This window comes from Cynara cardunculus (genome assembly GCF_001531365.2).
Source record: "Cynara cardunculus var. scolymus isolate 2C chromosome LG 15, CcrdV1, whole genome shotgun sequence".
Taxonomy (NCBI): Eukaryota; Viridiplantae; Streptophyta; class Magnoliopsida; order Asterales; family Asteraceae; genus Cynara; species Cynara cardunculus.
The window spans coordinates 14,527,735-14,533,931 of NC_037542.1; the positions used below are offsets into that span (position 1 = coordinate 14,527,735).

Genomic DNA, 6,197 nt, shown 5'->3' on the forward strand with positions numbered 1-6,197 from the left:
TTCTCCCACCCATCCAACGGCTCCCCTTTTTCCATCTTTTTCTACACCACTGCACTTCTTCTCCCAGTCCGATGCCCGAGGGCCCTACCACACGCCTGAATGCCACCCACTTTATTATTTATTTATACAATTATTTAATTTAATTTAATTAATTGGGCTTTTGCGAGTTTTGCTGATTTTTACTTTTTTCGATTGGGTTTTTATGTTTGGCCCGTTGTTTTTTTAGGTCCATTTTTGTTTTGTCCTTATTCACATGTTGTTTGTGTAATCTCCAATCCATGATCATTCTTTGAAGATACAATTTTTCTTCTCAAATTTGAGTTCACTATGAATTCGATTCAAAGCCTAAAATTTTGTATTTGTTGAATCAAGAGACATTGAAAGACGGGTAATAAAAAAAAACCATTGGACCGCTCAAAACGGCCTAATCAAGTCAAACCGGACCATTTTTTGGCGGTTTGGTTTGAAAAATAGCAAAACCAAACAGTCCGGTCCGGTCTGCAACCTGGAACCTTTTTTGGGCGGTTTTATCGAAGGATCAGAAAAAAAGGGTCCGGATCTCCTGCGGRAATGATTTGGAAGAGCCAAAACCAAAAATAGTGGTATTTGCTAGCARCAACATAATGGAGGCAGTCAATCAATATAGATTGATCCGAAATYTGATTCAAATCCAACATAGCACCCATAGGTACATAAGAAATGTATTGAATCGATTCTTTTTAATGAATAGATCCGATCGGACCAAACCGACCGCCAAATACACACACACACACATAGAGAAGAGTTCAAACGAGAACCCTTGTAATTTACAAGAACGCGGGAGCAATCTCTAAGTCAAACATTATGTTTTAAATCACAATTTAAGAGATGTTATGGGATTTTTTTTTAAATTTAAATTAATATCCAAAATTTTCAAAAATTATTAAACACGTTGAAGGGTAAAAATGGAAAAAGAAAACACAAATCACATAACATGAACAACCAGTGCCGATGATCGTGGAGGTGATAAGCTTAGTTGTTCGACATCATGATCAAATGAGTTCATAAGAAGATGTATGACATATGTATCACATATTTATCACGTGTAACTATGTAAGGGTGTTCTCACGTTCTTGTAAAATGGAGGTGTTTTCGTTTGAACCTCCACTGATATATATATATATATATATATATATATATATATATATATATATATATATATATATATATATATATATATATATATATATATATATATATATATATATATATAGGGTTGGGTTCACGTGAGACCAGCCTGTTTTCGTGAGACCCGTGAGACCACATTTTTACACGTAAACTTCACAGCAAAAACGCTGTGAAGGTTTAAAAAAAGTCGAACCTTCACAGCAAAAACATTGTGAAGGTTTTAAAAAGTTACCTTCACAGCATTTTGCTGTGAAGTTTCAAGTGTAAAATGCTGGTCTCATGGGTCTTACGAAAACAGACTGGTCTCACATGATCCAAAGTCTATATATATATATATATATATATATATATATATATAGTATTAGTAAGCCCAACTTTTTTTTTAATTTATGGGCTATGTCCCAAATATATTCATAAGCCCAACTTTTTTTTAACTTGTGGGCTATGTCCCAAATATATTCATAAGCCCAACATAAAGCCTAACATCTAACATAACCAAATCCAAATGAATCGGCGCCTAAAAATCCCTAAACCAGTAAACATATCGACACATTTGACATTGACAGTCTCCAAATTTTGAAATCCATCAAGAACTCTATCAATCTATCCATGGTTTGATTTTGGCGCACATCATCAAGACATCAACCAAGTGATTCAATTCTTTCCTTCCACTTTTTCGATTCCAAACTCCATCTGTTAAAGTCCATTAAAGGTCCAAACCGTCTAAACCGGTCAGATCATACCGCATTTTCGTGGTCTAATTTGATTGGTCTGGGCAGTTGATGTCAAACCGTTCGGTTTGAAAGTTTTATAAACCGCCAGTATGGTTTGGTTTGTGGTCCAAAGGGTTAAACCGCCCAAACCGGACCGCGAACACCCCAATAGAAAATAGATAATTCCAAAAAGTTGATAGAATTAACAAGAGTAGCCTTCGGTTTGATTTTATTAACTCCATCACTTGTTGGGCTTCACTTTCAAACTTTTCTTGAATTTGCAACACTTTTCCTAAATTTTATGTCGTTTTTCAAAAAGATTCTCAAAACCCGATAATTCTTTTACTTGATACATTGTTATATAATCGTAGGCGTCTGAGTCATAATGTACACCGACTAACTCAGCTGAGCAATGCTGGACCGAATCGCTTTCGGTAGATCTTCCATGACTTCTTCTTGCTGTAACTCAGCTGTCTTGAACTTGAGTTGCTCTTTCAATCCTTCTGGTAGTCTGTTCTTGCTTGCATATCTCAACATCTCGTTGATCGAATCCCTCTTTAGTACACGAAATCATAACGTTAAACCTCGTAACCACGAATCATTCTATGAAAATCGACAGAAGTAGAAGAAAACCCACCACGATAAACGTACAGCTTCCATAAACCACGGTTTTCTAACAAAAACGATGAACAGATTGATCAAAACTCGAAAGTAGAAGTATGTACACAGATTAGTTTGATGTATCGTGTCCAGAAGTAGCTGAACCTGGTGTCCTTCTCTAACCTGTGGAATACATATATATATATGAATTAGCCGAATTTCCAATGGCTCAGCTCGATCAAATTCGAACCTATGAGGGTCTGTACTGTACCTGGAGAAGAGCTGACTGACACGTCTTAGCCGCCACAGCCGGAGTAGATTGAGGAAGCCAAAGACCTGACCGCAGTGGAGCTTTCGAGTAAATGGACTGAAACGGCAGCGTGGAAGCGATGTCCATGGGGAACAACATGTGGGTGACATACCTGTAAATTTAAAGAAAGATCCACATGAGATCAGAAAGCGAAACGGTTTTGGATTATGATCAATGGGTTTAATTGATTTACCGTGTGGCGATCTGGCTATGATCACCGACAAGTAGATAGGTGGATTTATCCAAATAAGCAACGAAGAAGGTTAGAACGATATCGATGGCGAAGAACAAGTCGACAACCAGATCGAGAAACATGAGAGAGCCTGTAGCCACCTTGGTGAAAGCTAGCTCCAATGGGGATGACCTTCACATACAACATTAAACGTTACCATTTGAACATTTTGTGGTCACCAAATCACTTTCCGTTTTCTAACAATCATTTGAACATTTTGTGCTCACCGTTTTATTTACTAAATTTTTTTCAACTACTATTATATACTAAAATTGGCCCCCCGTATTCTTTGTGGGCCCTACGCGTGCTCCCCCCAAGGGACGGACCTGTTCGTACATAGGCACCACCTGCGCATCCTAGCCAGGGTCTCCCTTGGTCAAACCCGACATAACGTGAACTCGTGTAGTTATTATACTATATTATCATCATACTTGTTATAATTTGATGTGTAATGTATCGAGTACCAAATTTATCGGGTTGATTTATAACGTAAACATTAAGGAATTTGAATTTACCGGTATCTGCGGTGCAATTACATATTTTTTAAGCGGAGGAGAATCATCACCAATGAGAGTTCCAAATGCCGGCAAGAGGCTACTCGAGACGGAGGCCATGTTCTTCATCATTTCCTCACTCGAGTGGCGTCTATACAACGGTGTCGGTGATCGCATCTCCGACAACCTCTCCCATCTCCATGGACCGTAGTTGGGTTTTCTAGTTTTTGCTTTAGGTCTGATTATGGTATATATATATATAGAGGTTGACTTATTTTTATATTATGATTTTAAATCATATAAATAAAGAAATATAAAACGTTATTTTAGGGAAGATAATATAGTTAGGGTTTTTCTAACAAATGAACATTTGACTTTCTGTTTTTGGAAAGACAAGATCTATACGATTGCTTACTTCATGGACGTCACTAAAATGATGAGTAAATTACAAATTTGGTCTATGTGGTTTGTTAAACAATACCATTTTTCATTCCTAGAGTTTTGAAACTGCAATATGACCATCATGGTTTGAAAAAATATTCGGATTTGGTCCTTTCTTTTAATGAATGTTAGAAAATTCCGTTAAATGAGGAGCATTTTCGTCATTTTATCGATTCATTTGTCTTTTTTACTCAAATCAAAATCGATTTCATGATTTTGGTCAATGTGGTTTCTGATTAGGTAAAAGACCAAAAAAAAAAAAAAGGATAGAAAAACCAAAACCTCTCTTATTTAATTAATTTTTAACGGTTGTTAAAGACAATGGTCAAATTCGAACGTTTTACAAACCATGATGATCATCTTACAATTTCAAAATTACATATACAAAAACTACTATTTAAATAATTGTGTATTTTAGAGTCTATTTTGAGATGGAATTTGACTTTGTAGTCGATTAGTGTTAGTTTCAATGCATAAAAGTTGTGTATGTAATGCAAGTGTGACGCTAAAAATGAAAGAAAACGTTAGATATAGGGTAAAAAGTATTAAATGTTTCAAGTATTAAGAGATAGGGGGTAGAATGTAATTATCTGAAAGTTAAAGGTAAGGCATATATAAGTTCTGTTGAGTGTTGACTAGGTAAGATATTTGAATAATCCAATCAAACTATTTTTTGATGTAAATCCAACTCAATCTCTTCAGATTGGAATGAGTTGGGTTGGTGTAGTTGAACATAACTTTAAGTGTAAACTACAGATTTGTTGTATAGTGAAAACTACAGCTACACTTGGTTTCTTACACTGATGGTTATCATGGTTTACATTTCTAGATTGAGTCCCAAATGCTAATTTCAGAAAAAAGTACTTTGTATGATAAATAAGAGGTATTTTGATATTTTCACTTATTGCTTACAAAACCATTTTAAAACATCAGTTATTAAATACCACTACGTGTGTGATATGTATCATAAATTGACTTAATAACAATGGTAGGCAACTAAGTTCATTATGAACATGTTTTCTATTATGCTTGGAAGTATGATGTGACGATACCAGAAAGGGATATCCAGTGATAAATTAGCATTGACCAACTGATGATACTGTAAAACTCGGATCTGATAGGATCTTTAACTAGTCTTTGCTAGTACTTCTACAACTAACCCTAGTCGTAACTGGTTTTGTTCCTTTTAACCAGATATTCTTAGGTTTTTATACTTTTAGATAAAACTAACATTCATTAATTCTTTTTATAAAAATTATGTTTCAAATATACTCATTTTTTAACATTTATTTTAGAGTAAATTACATTTTCCGTCCCTGTAGTTCGTAAGAAATTGCAGAGTTCGTCCATATGATTTCGAGATTATGGTTTTCGTCCTTATGATTTGCAATTTATTTTTATTTTTATCCCGAGGCTAACCACTATTTTTAAGTATAAAGAACTAAAATAAAAATGAGTTGTAAACCACATAAACGAGAAAAGAAATAGAGTTTAAATCGTAAGGATGGAAATAATAATAAGTTATAAAACATGTGAATGAAAATTATAATTTCAAAACCAGAGGGACGAAAATAAGAAATATCAACAAACCACATGAACAAAAAAAGGTAATCTACTCTTTATTTTATGTAACTTATCTATAATATGTATTTGATAAAAACTCTTAAAAACAATTTTTTATACATAAAATACTGTTTATTGATGCATATTAATATAATTCAATATCATAAGTAAATCGTGTGTAAATACAACTTATTAAAACATTATTTTTTAATTTATATAATTAACTGTGAGTAAATATAATCAAATACGGGATAGACATCTCATTTTAAATATAAAAATCTAAAATATAATTAGGATAATCATCAGCTATAATAAAATACTTCATTATTATCTTTATAAAAATTATATTATTAAATGATATATAAATCACTTCATTATTAAACCTAAATTAAATTATAAAATAAAATATTAAATTAAAGAAATTACACAAAAAACCAAAACTTTAAATAGTAAATTTGATATTAATATCGATATTATTTTTTCCAAATTTTTATGATATATTTAAATTTATATTTTAACCGACTTAATAACCGGGTCTAGCTCTAGCTTCATAAAATCACCACTAGTTATACACAAAAACCAATAGCATTATTAATTTGCCAAGGAAGTTAAAACTCAAAATCAAAGTATGCTGCAAATATTTCCATTTCTTTGTAAATCAATGTAACCAAAGCAAA

At 33.1% G+C, this 6,197-nt stretch overlaps 1 pseudogene; it reads right to left on the bottom strand.

Annotated features, from left to right (window-relative positions):
• Positions 1 to 2,276: 2,276 nt before the first annotated feature.
• LOC112528577 lies at positions 2,277 to 3,936 on the bottom strand (annotated as a pseudogene).
• Between the last annotated feature and the right edge of the window lie 2,261 nt (positions 3,937 to 6,197).